General features: G+C 41.8%; 1 long non-coding RNA gene across 1 annotated transcript; it reads right to left on the reverse strand.

The window, feature by feature from the left end:
- Window positions 1-1361: 1361 nt before the first annotated feature.
- On the reverse strand, window positions 1362-11473 carry LOC109876087 (uncharacterized). Its single transcript, XR_004205325.1, has 4 exons — window positions 9672-11473; window positions 8705-8839; window positions 8281-8400; window positions 1362-1524 (listed from the first exon to the last, which is right to left on the reverse strand). It is a non-coding gene; the product is annotated as an uncharacterized LOC109876087 (long non-coding RNA).
- Window positions 11474-14187: the final 2714 nt, after the last annotated feature.

The raw sequence follows: 14187 nt of genomic DNA on the forward strand, positions 1-14187 counted from the left end.
AAACCTATACAGCCTATTTGGTGAACTACAAACACAGAGACAGGAACAACCACCCACGAAACACTCAAAGAATATGGCTGCCTAAATATGGTTCCCAATCAGAGACAACGAGAATCACCTGCCTCTGATTGAGAACCGCCTCAGGCAACCATAGACTATGCTAGAAAACCCCACTAAGCCACAATCCCAAAACCTGCGAAAAACCCCCATACATAAACACAACACAAAATAAACCCATGTCACACCCTGGCCTGACCAAATAAATAAAGAAAACACAAAATACTAAGACCAGGGCGTGACACACTTCAACAGTGTTTACCACTCCTGCTCCTGGGACCAATGATTACACATTGTAAATATGTAATAGACTAGAAACATGATTTAGGTATAGGCTGATTTGTAATTCACACAGAAAAAAACCTATGCATATCTAACTCCCTTCATCTGCATTAATCTGAGGACACAGGATAGTTTTTCAATGAGATACTTCATTTCAACCAGCGGAGAACGCGAAACGCTTTATTGAAAGAAGTTCATTGTCCAAATACATAAATGCATTATAGTTATGATAATTGTAATATTATACGGTGTATATTATAAAAACAAGGAAGAAAGAGGTTGGGAGAGAGGTGATTAGACTGAAAGGGAAAGAGATAAGAACAGCGCCAGACAGCATATGATTAATGAATTACAGTGCTATCCTAATTATCTCTCAGTTTATTACAAATGCGGTGTCTCCTAACCAGACGAGAGACAGAGAGAGAGAGCATGATTAAGCCTGTTTTTTTTATTCTAACAAGGTCAGTCATCATAATCATCAGGAGGTGAAATGCAAAACCAACCTTAGATGTTGTAGTCTCAGCAATAAATGATCCATCTGAATTTCAATGTAAAGCATCTCTTTAATAATACTTCCTGTTGACCCGACCAAGTGACCTCCCTATGATCATGCTGTGCCCTGTCAGCCAGTTCAGATGAGGGAGGAGTTCACCAAAACAGCTGATATAACCTAGAGGATTTAGGGAGAAGGATGAAGTGAAGAGATTGTGTGTGTGTGTGTGTGTTCTCACTTGGTGTCCACACTAAGTGGCAAGAGTACTTTATGCTTGAAAAACAGACACAAGGACAAACAATAGAAGATAATGTCAAAAGACGATACTGTATGTGACGCAGACACCTATCGGAATGTACCTGAAACATTTAAATAGAGGGCTAGTCTCACCACTTGGTTATTGCAAGGCTAACCCCGCAGGGAAATCATGACTTGGCAGCAACAGATAAACACAGCTATTTTCACTGGACTATGTGGTGTAAATCTGAAAATTGGCAGCTGACATCTTAAGGCATGCGAGACAGGTTCCATGTACAACAAGACCAGGATGAGATGGAGAGAAAAAAGAACATAGAACAGTTTAATTACCTCTGGTCGTGGACAATTGCCAGCAATAACGCTTCACGGCCTGGTCCCCAGACAGTGAACATCTGGCAAAATCTACATTTTCGACCCCTTGATCAGCTCGCTCTCTGAAAGTAAAGAAAATAGCTTATTTTTTTGTAGATATGAAAACAATAACTGAGATACGACCGTTCCATTTAAAGCAGCAGATGTAATTTTCAGGATACGTCAATACAGCACAGAAAGATTAACACCAGACTGGTATTGTGGTTGTTCATCAGGTGATGGGAAACATGCAATGATACCGGCACCATCTACACGCTGCAAAGACTCCCTAACTCTTCGTGACAGACATTGTCTTCTTTCATCCTTCTGTAAACAAAGCTAACCATTACACTGTCATGAAATATGATTATATATCGACTATGAAACAAATGACATGGCCTGCTTATGAGTTGCCATGAAAGAAAGTTAGATGAATTGAACTGAAGATGGTGAGAACAGGCGTTTGCAGCTAAATGCTTTTGGTTATCTTGAGGATAATAATTGCATGATTTATCATTCTGCGGTATGCATGTAATAGAATGATATGAACTGACACTAAATCGTAGGAGCTAACTAGGAGGAGCTAAATCCAACCAGGCTGTGGGAAATCTGAGGCTTGTAGTTTTTTAAAACTCAGCCCCTATCGTAGATAGTGGGAAATTGGTTATGTTTCACTTCCTGAGGCTTCCACTAGATGTCAACTGTCTTCTTTAGAAACTTGTTTGAGGATTCTACTATAAAGGAGGGGCTCATGAGAGCTATTTGAGTCAGTGGTCTGGCAGAGTGCCTTGGGCTCATGACTCGCGGTCACAAGAGAGTTAGCTCTCGTTCCATTGCTTTTCTACAGACAATGGAATTCTCCGGTTGGAACATTATTGAAGATTTGTTAAAAACATCCTAAAGATTGATTCTATACTTAGTTTGGCATGTTTCTACGACCTGTAATATAACTTTTTGAACTTTGTCCGACTGGACCTGAACGCGCGTTTGGATATGTTTACCAAACTCCCTAACAAAAGAGGCTATTTGGTCATAAATTATGGACATTATCGAACATTTATGGTGGAACTGGGATTCCTGGGAGTGCATTCTGATGAAGATCAAAAGGTAAGTGAGTATTTATAATGCCATTTCTGACTAATGTTGACTACCCAATATGGCAGATATCTTTTTGGCTGCTTTGTTGTCTGAACGCTGTACTTAGATTATTGCATGGTTTGCTTTTTCCGTAAATCTGACACAGCGGATACATTAAGGAGAAGTATTTCTTATTCCATGTGTAACACTTGAATTTTCATCAACATTTATGATGAGTATTTCTGTAATTTGATGTGGCTCTCTACAAAATCAATGCATCTTTTAGAACTACTGAACATAACGCGCCAATGTAAACAGATGTTTTTTATATAAATATGAACTATATCAAACAAAACATACATGTATTGTGTAACATGAAGTCCTATGAGTGTCATCTGATGAAGATCAAAGGATAGTGATTAATTTTCTCTATTTGTGCTGGTTGAGAGAATGCCAAGAGCGTGCAAAGTTGGCCTCCCGAGTGGAGCAGCGGTCTAAGGCACTGCATCGCAGTGGTTAAGGCATCATTACAGACCCGTCGTTCGAACCCAGGCTGCGTTACAGCCGGCCCGATAGACCCATGAGGTAGCGCACAATTGGCCCAGCGTCGCTCGGGTTAGGGGAGGGTTTGGCCGGCAGGGATTTCCTTGTCCCATCAGGCTCTAGCGACTAATTGTGGCGGGCCGGGCACCTGCAAGCTAATCCCGGTCGCCAGCTAGTCAGTGTTTCCTCCGACACATTGGTGTGGCTGGCTTCTGCGTTAAGCGAGCAGTGTGTCAAGAAGCAGTGCAGTTTGGGAGGGTCGTGTTTCGGTGACACATGGCTCTCAACCGTCGCCTCTCGAGTCCGTAGGCGAGTGAGGGGACAAGACTAACCACCAATTGAGGAGAAAAGGCAGTAAAATGTACAAAGAAAAGGGTCATAAAAAATGAAATAATTGTGCAAAGCTGTCAAGGCAAAGGGTACTTTGAAGGATCTAAAATATATTTTTGATTTATTTAACACGTTTTTGGTTACTACATGATTCCATATGTGTTTCATAGTTGATGTCTTTACTATTATTCTACAATGTAGAAAATAGTAAAAAAATGAAGAAACCCTGAAAATGAGTAGGTGTCAAACTTTTGACTGGTACTGTATAGCATGTTCCTGTACTGCATTCCAATGTAGGCCATTTTCAATCCATATACGGGAACAAGTGTAAAGGGTTAGGAAAGTTAATGTTTCAACACGGGTCATCTACAAACGTGAAATAAACCTTGAAACCTTATTTTATTATATGTTGCCTAATCATACAGGTAACTTACTCCCTGCCCTGAGCGACTAAAGTGAAATCATTTCATAATACCTTTCGATAGCCTATTTCTTTCAGCATTGAAACTGAGAACTGTCTTGTTTTTAGCTTATCATTCATATAGGGCCCGTCTGTTGGGCTACTTAGATACCTTTTCAAATTATACAAGTATGACTAATTGCTCATGTAGAACCAACATTTGATACTTCTTGATTGATGAGCTAATATAAGGGGCATGATAGAATGCATTCTGAAAACATTCCAACCCCTTGACTTTTTCCACATTGTTACGATACATCTTTATTCTAATATTGCTTAAATAAAAACAAATTCTCTAAAGCGAAAACCGGTTTAGAAATATTTGTAAGAATTCAGACAGTTCGCAATGAGACTCAAATTGAGCTCAGGTGCATCCTATTTCCATTGATCATCCTTGAGATGTTTCTTCAAGTTGGAGTCCACCTGTGGTAAATTCAATTGATTGGACATGATTTGGAAATGCAGACACTTGTCTATATAAAAAGGTCCCACACTTGACAGTGTATGTCAGAGCAAAAACCAAGCCGTGAGTTCGAAGGAGTTGTCCGTAAAGCTCCGAGACAGGCTTGTGTCGAAGCACAGATCTGGAGAAGGGTACCAAAACATTTCTGCAGCATTGAAGGTTCCCAACACAGTGACCTACATTGTTCAATGGAATAAGTTTGGAACCACCAAGCCTCTTCCTAGAGCTGACTGCCTGTCCAAAGTGAGCAATCGGGGGTGAAAGGCCTTGGTCTGGGAGGTGATCAAGACCTCTATGGCACTGATGGAGCTCCAGAGCTGCTCTGTGGAGATGGGAGAAACTTCCAGAAGGACATCTCTGCAGTACTCCACCAATCACGCCTTTATGCTAGAGTGGCCAGACGGAAGCCACTCCTCAGTAAAAGGCACATGACAGCCAGCTTGGATTTAGCCAAAAGTCACCAAAAGACTCAGACCATGAGAAACAGTGGTAGAAATACTTACAGTACTACTTTTTTTTTGGGGGGGGGGGATCTGTACTTTATTTTTTATGTTTACTTCACTACATTTGTAAAGAAAATAATGTACTTAACTCCATACATTTTCTCTGGCACCCAAAAGCAGGACAGGAAAATTGTGAAATTCACACTAAAAGAAAATATCCCTGGTCATCCCTATTTCCTTTGATCTGCCGGACTCACTAAACAAATGGTTTGGTTGTAAATTGTGTTCACCTGGCTAGAAGTATATATATATATATATATATATATATTTTTTTTTGTATTATTTAAATGGTCCCGTCTGGGTCGCTTAATATAAGGAATTTGATATCATTTATACAAAGTTTTGAAACTTAAGTTTATTTTCCGCAATTACATTTACTTTTGATATTTAAAACCAAACACCTTTACTCAAGTAGTATTTTAAAGAGTGACTTAAATTTTACTTGAGTCATTTTCTATTAAGGTATTTTTACTTTGACAAATACGTATGACCATTTCTTCACCAATGTCTTCATGGGACCTGAAGTGTTGTCACCCCCCCGAACACATTTCTAGGTTAGTGTGAGTTACATGGCGTCAGAGCGTGCAGAGTACTGTTGGAACTGGGGCATTTTATCAGATCTCTGAGCTGTAACATACCATTATCATTCTTGAGGCCTTGGTGTCCAACTCTTGGCCTGGATATTGTATTCACTAGGGTGGTGGTTCAGGTTAAGTGCTGCACCTAGCCCAGGACTTCCTACCACAAAGGAGCAGCTATGGAGCCACATGCAGATCTGCAGCCACAAGTTGAAGACCCCTAACATAGCCAATTGCTTTCCAGCACTGAAGCAGGACCTGCAGTATCCCCAGTGCACAGCAGCAGCCAACTGCCATAGACTATAGCTGCTCCAGACACTGACCTTGATGTAACCATATCCTCCATTGGAGAGCCTCAATTCCAAACTAAGCCCTTTTAGCAGGCCTGCTAAAACTATTACTGTCCACAGAGCCCAAAGTCATAGCGCATCTGTGTGTTAGTGACGAACACATTAGTTCAAAAGTTTGGGGTCACTTCATTTGCTTTCCTTTCAAAAACAAGGACATGTTTCTCCATTAAAATAACATCAAATTGATTAGAAATACAGTGTAGACATCGTTAATGTTGTAAATGACTATTGTAGCTGGAAACGGCAGATTTTTGGGGAATATCTACATAGGCGTACAAAGGCCCATTATCAGCAATCACCACTCCTGTGTTCCAATGGCACGTTGTGTTAGATAATCCAAGCAAATCATTTTCAAAGGCGAATTGATCATTAGAAAACCCTTTTGCAATTATGTTAGCACAGCTGAAAACTGTTGTCCTGATTAAAGCAGCAATAAAACTGGCCTTCTTGAAACTAGTTGAGTATCTGGAGCGTCAGCATTTGTAGATTCAATTACAGGCTCAAAATGGCCAGAAACAAAATATCTTTCTTCTGAAACTCAGTCTATTCTTGTTCTGAGAAATTAAGGCTATTCCATACGAGACATTGCCAAGAAACTAAAGATCTCATACAACGCTGTGTACTACTCACAGCACAGCGCAAACTGGCTCTAACCAGAATAGAAAGAGTGGGAGGCCCCGGTGCACAACTAAGCAAGAGGACAAGTACATTTGGGTGTCTAGTTTGAGAAACAGACCTCACAAGTCCTCAACTGGCAGCTTCATTAAATAGTACCGGCAAAACACCAGTCTCAACGTCAACTGTGAAGAGGATGGGATGCTGGCCTTCTAGGCAGAGTTACAAAGAAAAAGCCATCACAGACTGGCCAAAAAAAGTAAAGACTAAGATGGGCACGAACACAGACACTGGAAGTCTGCCTAGAAGGCCAACATCCCGGAGTCGCCTCTTCACTGTTGAGACTGGTGTTTTGCCGGTACCATTTAATGAAGCTACCAGTTGAGGACTTGTGAGTTATCCGTTTCTCAAACTAGACACTCAAATGTACTTATGTCCTCTTGCTCAGTTGTGCACCGGGGCCACCCACTCACTATTCTGGTTAAAGCCAGTTTGCGCTGTTCTGTGAAGGGAGAAGTACACAGCATTGTAAGAGATAGTTTCTCGCAATGAATAGCGTTCATTTCTCAGAACAAGAATAGACTATTTCAGAAGAAAGGTATTTTGTTTCTGGCCATTTGGAGCCTGTAATCAAACCAATAAATGCTGATGCTCCAGATATTCAACTAGTCTAAAAGCCAGTTTCATTCCTTCTTTAATTAGCACAACAGTTTTCAGCTGTGCTAAAATAATTGCAAAAGGGTTTTCTAATAATCAGTTAGCACATTCAAGTTTCATTTTAAAAGGCTAACAAGGTGCCATTAGAACACAGGAGTGATTGTTGCTGATAAATGGGCCTCTGTAGATATTCCTTTATTTTTTTTTATCGTCCGTTTCCAGCTACAAAAGCAATTTACAACAATGTCTGATCAAATTCTGATCAATTTGATGTTATTTTAAAATGGACAAAAAAAAGTGCAAAAAACAAGGACATTTCTAAGCCACCCCAAACGTTTGAACGGTAGTGTAGGTCCCGATTGACATTTTCCACGCAATGCTCCCGGCAAATTGATTCACATATGACAAAACATTTTTTTTAAGTTGCAGATTTTAAAAAAAGCTTGTCATTTTTGCAAGCCGTTTCATCTCTGGACTGAGTAAAAAGATGGCGCCACAGAAGGCTGCATATGTTATTATCTTGGAGGACTGAATTCACCTCGGGGGATCAGTCTAACACACAGAATCGAGTACTACCTCCATGAGAAAGATGAGTGATTTACGGTGTGGGTATAATGCATAAATGTAATATATACATGAATATGAGTAAAACATTCACTCTCAATCTACAATGGACAGTGTAGCCTAATGCTGTGACCCAAATGACGTCAAGGCGTTGGTCTCACCAGTGCATGGGCCATTAGGAATTTTATACGACCTATAAAATCATTACAAAGCCGTATACATCAGGATTTATGGTAAAAACTCCAAGCCTTGGGGCCAAATATGTGGGTCACTTCACTTTGTCTGAACGGAGGTCAGCCTCCCCGTGTTGGATCTTTTGGTTCGCAATCAGACAAAGTGTGCAGACGCACAAAGACACTTGGGCTCCGACAGGTTGTAAAGCCAAGCCATAAATTCTGTTGATATTGCTAGGCCTCAGCGGTGCCCTACATGCAGCAGATTCCAGTGATAATGAAGGCAATCAGTGGATATGGCCATTTGTTAGCCCAGCTCATAGCTGCAATTGGGTACTCGTGGCAGCTAGAACCGGGACCTTTGGTAACGCAAATAGCTTTTCTGTAGTGTAAAGTTAATACCACAGAAAAAATATATATAAAAGAGAGGTGATCTCTACCTACCAACAAAGCTAATATGCGTATATGTGTGTATGCGTGCGTGTGAGAGAGAGAAGAGGTGTTAAAGACAGCTGCCGGAGCTCACCGGTGTCCTGGCTGGACTTGGAATCCGAGAGGCTGACAGCCGAGGCGTCTCGTGACTGGTCGATGTTCACCTTCTGCTTGTAGTGGTCCAGGGCTCCAGCAAGCCCAGCAGACGAAAAGCCTGATGGAAAGAGACACAATATTAGACCATATGACATCTCTATCGACAGAACATTAGATCAGTGGAGAAAGCCGGTGTAGTAACATGTGAGATGGTGAAACAAAGAGCATTTTCCACCTCATTCTTAACTAGGAGTGTAATTCAAAGGTGTTACCACACCTAGGGCTATATTAGTGTTGTGAATCTTGACAGCTGCATCTGGCGTCATACAAGACATTTTGTGCTGTCGCTTTGAGTTTAACCATTGCTTCTATGAAACTGTGGGTGAAGCCCAAATGGAGCCACAATGGAGAATGAGGAGTACCCCTCTCCGTATTCCCTGCTTTTGCTCCATCTTGAGGAAGTTGAGCAGCAACTCCAGACGAGAGGGGTATTTGTTTTAGGGCTCCACCACGTATCCCGTGCTGGCAACCTGTTCGCCTGAAGTCCACAGTGCCACCTGGTGGAAAGGAAAAAGTGTTACCACACTGACAATGTCATCAAATCACAAATACATCTAAAGCCATAATAGTACCATAAAATGCCTGCTAACAGTACTGTGTGGAATATGATCAATACAATAGCATCCCTTTTGAAAGCAGGTAAATATAATAACACCAGATATTACAAGAGATGGTCGGGGGAAAGGATTGCAATTGAAGATAATGAGAGACAAAAATATTAACTTATGCCTATACAATTGCACAATTGCACACAGTACTCTTCTCTTGGCTAGGGAAGAGGATTCCCAGAGCATGTCCATGATGATGGGGAACAGCTCATCCATGCACTTCCTCATCTCCAACCCGTTCACCTGGAGGGCCTTGTGTCAACAACCAAATCAGAGCTTGCCTCTGGTGCAAAGAGGCCATCTATCCTTGCATAGCTAATTTACAGTAAGCCTACACCTCACCTATCGGATATACAACTTACTGTATTCAGTCTGTCATTTCGCTTCACTCGGCCTGTGTGGTTCACAATTCACAAATCCGTGATTGCCAATGCCTTACATAATACAGTACATAAACAGTACTCTGTGTTTATAATTGTCGTAGCCTAGGACGTGTCTAGTAGGGAGACAACATCTTGGAGAGTGACAATCAAAAGAAATCAATTGTGAAAATACAAGGTTGATTCCCACAGGGGATCCCAAAGTTGGCCACCATTGGCAGACAGTTAAATAATATAGAACACACAATAGAACACACTATACACTGAACATGAAAAAAAATCTATTTACTGAATGTCACTAGCGTTTGCTGGTAGGGCCAGAGGTTGGCAACATTACACACCTGAGCCAGCTCTCCAATGGTAGCCAGGACACTGATGACTACCCCAGGATTGGGGTATGGATGTTTCAGCTTTAGAATAAGAGCCTGAAATAAAGAGTAAATGACCTTAGAGCCAACGTCACTTGTATAAGTTGAATGATTTAAACATGTCCAACTTCAAAAGTAACAACAGCACAAACTTATATGTTATGGTGGACTAACAATGATCTTTCAGTGAGTAAAACATTCAGAGGATTTTATAGGGTAGTTAACATACGGGCCAGCACTGATGGCGGTACCTTTTAAGATTACATTTATCCTATATATAGTATGTTACTTTCATTGAGTAAAACATAGGGGACAGCGCTGATGACGGTACAGTATGTATCTTTAGAATGGGCTCCATGTAGAGGTGTTGGAGACCAGGTGACCGAGAATGGGAGCGCTCTGCTCCTTGTTCCTGTCCACACCACTGTGCTCCAGCTCAGTCGGGATCTGGAACAGGCAGAAGCACACACCATCGTTTAGCAGCCATTCTGATCGATGCTTTTATTTTTAATTTAGCTAATAAAACGTGGTTTTAATTGTGAGCGAGAGTCACAATCCCAAAGCATAGTTTAGAATAGTACAACAGTCTGATATTTGTAATTCAAGCCACATTGTGAAACATTAACTTGGCCATCTGCTGGTGTGTTATTGAAGTGGCTGGTCCAGCACTGACACTCAGGAAGCAATAGCATCTTGGGTACTACACACAGAACTACACCTAAAATAGATCAAAACCTGTTGGTTTCTTCTGAAGCATCTTTTTGATACGTCTTGCACAGAAATACACAAAATACCTACAGATAACAGTTGTTTCTGTAAATTAAAATGGGTTCTCAGTCAACTAACCTGGTGAATGGGATCAAGCATTTTGCGCAGGAAGAGGGGGGGGGGGGGTGCAGTGAGATTAGCATGTGCGCAGCCTCTAGTAAAGATTAGGTCAAGAGTATGAGCCTTGTGAGTTGGAGGGGATTGGGAAAGTGTGAGGTCAAAAGAGTCAAGAGAGTTGGGAAGGCAGATGTCAGGAAGTTAAGTCACGAAGTACAAAGAGCGGTGTGCCATCATCAGGAAATAAGGTTATCAAGGTGTCAAGCTCATTGGGGAACACTCCAAGGGCACCTGGTGGGCAATAGATAATGTTAAGCTTCAGTGGACAAGTGACAGCATGGAATTCAAATGAGGAGATGGACAGTGTCACCACCGAGACGACCAGATGCTCTCAGACTATGAGAGAAAACAGTCGGATGAAAGAGCAGCTGGAGTAGCAGTGTTCCCTGGGGTGATCCGTCTCCATCAGGGCAAAACACTCAAGGGACTGAAGGGCAGCATAGTCTGAGATGAAAGCTGCGTTCTTGACCACAGATCGGCAGTTCCAAATGCTGCCAGAGACACGGAATTGGGCACGCAGGTTACACTAAATTAGATGGGTTGCAGCCAAGGGGTGGGGAGCATCTGTAAAGCCTACAGGGAGAGGAGCAAACTGGGATAGAAAACACACACACAGTTGACAAGTGGACCTTTCCCCTCTTTCCTTCCTTAAAACAGCTCCCCAGAACCATCTTAGTTCTCTGACAAAACTGCCATTGACACAACGGCCCAGGGGAGACTGAAGAACTAACACTAATTGATAATTGCAGAGCAGGAAAGCACAAGTCCCTGTACTAATAGCTGATTGCCTAAGAGAGGTGAAACAACTCCACTTGCAATACAACCACTGATTACCAAAACAAGTCACACATGTCCCTGCCTCTTGATCCTGGTTGATGTGTCAACAACCATCTGTAAGTTGTGAGCAGTCAGCAGTTCACACACCAAGTAGGTCACTGCCAGCAAGCATTTGGCCTCCCTTGATAACACAATAAAATAATTAGCCAATCAGCATTGAGCTGAGCTCAACTGTGGGTTGTCCTGGTGCAGCAAAACGCCCCCCAAGAGAGGCCAGTTTGGTCTGAAGCCAAATCACTTCCTTTGCATAACTTCATTTTCAGAAAAACATGTCTGTTTCTGGTCTGCTTGTATTGATATCCTGTACTAGCTAGCTTGCTAAATTGGCCCTTTCCTAAGCCATAGATGGAGATGGGGATTTAAACTTCTCTGTATAATTCTGAGGAAAGGCCCATGATCTAACAATCAATTAATATATTGTGCCACTGGCCTGAGAGGTTTGAAGTTCAATGTAGCCGAGTAGGTTCACATTAACTAGCTAGCTAACTTAGCTGGTTCATTGTTGCCCATGAATGGAAGTTAGGCTAGTAGGTTCACATTACCTAGCTAGCTAACTTAGCTGGTTCATTGTTGCCCATGAATGGAAGTTAGGCTCGTAGGTTCACGTTAACTAGCTAGCTCTCTAACTTAGCTGGTTCATTGTTGCCTATGAATGGAAGTTAGGCTAGTAGGTTCGCATTAACTAGCTCTCTAACTTAGCTGGTTCATTGTTGCCCGTGAATGGAAGTTAGGCTAGTAGGTTCACGTTAACTAGCTAGCTCTCTAACTTAGCTGGTTCATTGTTACCTATGAATGGAAGTTAGGCTAGTAGGTTCACATTAACTAGCTAGCTCTCTAACTTAGCTGGTTCATTGTTGCCCATGAATGGCAGTTAGGCTAGTAGATTCACATTAACTAGCTCTCTAACTTAGCTGGTTCATTGTTGCCCATGAATGGAAGTTAGGCTAGTAGGTTCACATTACCTAGCTAGCTAACTTAGCTGGTTCATTGTTGCCCATGAATGGAAGTTAGGCTCGTAGGTTCACGTTAACTAGCTAGCTCTCTAACTTAGCTGGTTCATTGTTGCCCGTGAATGGAAGTTAGGCTAGTAGGTTCACGTTAACTAGCTAGCTCTCTAACTTAGCTGGTTCATTGTTACCTATGAATGGAAGTTAGGCTAGTAGGTTCACATTAACTAGCTAGCTCTCTAACTTAGCTGGTTCATTTTTGCCCATGAATGGCAGTTAGGCTAGTAGATTCACATTAACTAGCTCTCTAACTTAGCTGGTTCATTGTTGCCTTTGAATGGAAGTTAGGCTAGTAGGTTCACGTTAACTAGCTCTCTAACTTAGCTGGTTCATTGTTGTCCATGAATGGAAGTTAGGCTAGCGAGCATTTTTGCTAAGTAGCCTATGACAACAAAAAACTTAAAGTGTACTGTATAAAAGAGCCATAGACCATTTGCTAACATGAAAAAGAGGTTGGCATTGGTGTTCAACTAGTCTACAAGCAGGGTGAGTCAACATTTACAGTGGGGCAAAAAAGTATTTAGTCAGCCACCAATTGTGCAAGTCCTCCCACTTAAAAAGATGAGAGAGGCCTGTAATTTTCATCATAGGTACACTTCAACTATGACAGACAAAATGAGAAAAAAAAAACAGAAAATCACATTGTAGTGATGTTTTGGGGCTGTTGCTGGACAACACGGACTTTCAACTCCCTCCATAGATTTTCTATAGGGTTGCGATCTGGAGACTGGCTAGGCCACTCCAAGACCATGAAATGCTTCTTACGAAGCCACTCATTTTTTGCCCGGGCGGTGTGTTTGGGATCATTGTCATGCTGAAAGACCCAGCCACGTTTCATCTTCAATGCCCTTGCTGATGGAAGGAGGTTTTCACTCAAAATCTCACGATACATGGCCCCATTCATTATTTCCTTTACACTGATTAGTCGTCCTGGTCCCTTTGCAGAAAAACAACAGAAAAACAGCCCCCCCCATGCTTCACAGTAGGTATGGTGTTCTTTGGTGTTCTTTGGATGCAACTCAGCATTCTTTGTCCTCCAAACATGACGAGTTGAGTTTTTACCAAAATTTATATTTTCGTTTCATCTGACCATATGACATTCTCCCAAACTTCTTCTGGATCATCCAAATGCTCTCTAGCAAACTTCAGACGGGCCTGGACATGTACTGGCTTAAGCAGGGGGACACGTCTGGCACTGCAGGATTTGAGTCCCTGGCGGCGTAGTGTGTTACAGATGGTAGGCTTTGTTACTTTGGTCCCAGCTCTCTGCAGGTCATTCTTTAGGTCCCCCTGTGTGGTTCTGGGATTTTTGCTCACCGTTCTTGTGATCATTTTGACCCCACGGAGTGAGATCCTGCGTGGAGCCCCAGATCGAGGGAGATTATCAGTGGTCTTGTATGGCTTCCATTTCCTAATAATTACTCCCACAGTTGGTTTCTTCAAACCAAGCTGCTTACCTATTGCAGATTCAGTCTTCCCAGTCTTTTTCCTCATTTTGTCTGTCATAGTTGAAGTGTACCTTTGATAAATTACAGGCCTCTCTCATATTTTTAAGTTGGAGAACTTGCACAATTGGTGGCTGACTAAATACTTTTTTGCCCCACTGTATGTATTGACAGGGGTTGCGTTTTATATTGAAAGTCAACTGTGTTTTTTTTGCTTGAATAGCGTGATCAGGGACGTGCAACTAGTTTTTCTTCACAGAAAATATATCAGTGCAACACATTTGGCAGAAAATAGCTTTGTTTTCATCAAATGAC

The sequence above is a fragment of the Oncorhynchus kisutch genome, linkage group LG24 (genome assembly GCF_002021735.2).
Source record: "Oncorhynchus kisutch isolate 150728-3 linkage group LG24, Okis_V2, whole genome shotgun sequence".
Lineage (NCBI taxonomy): Eukaryota > Metazoa > Chordata > Actinopteri > Salmoniformes > Salmonidae > Oncorhynchus > Oncorhynchus kisutch.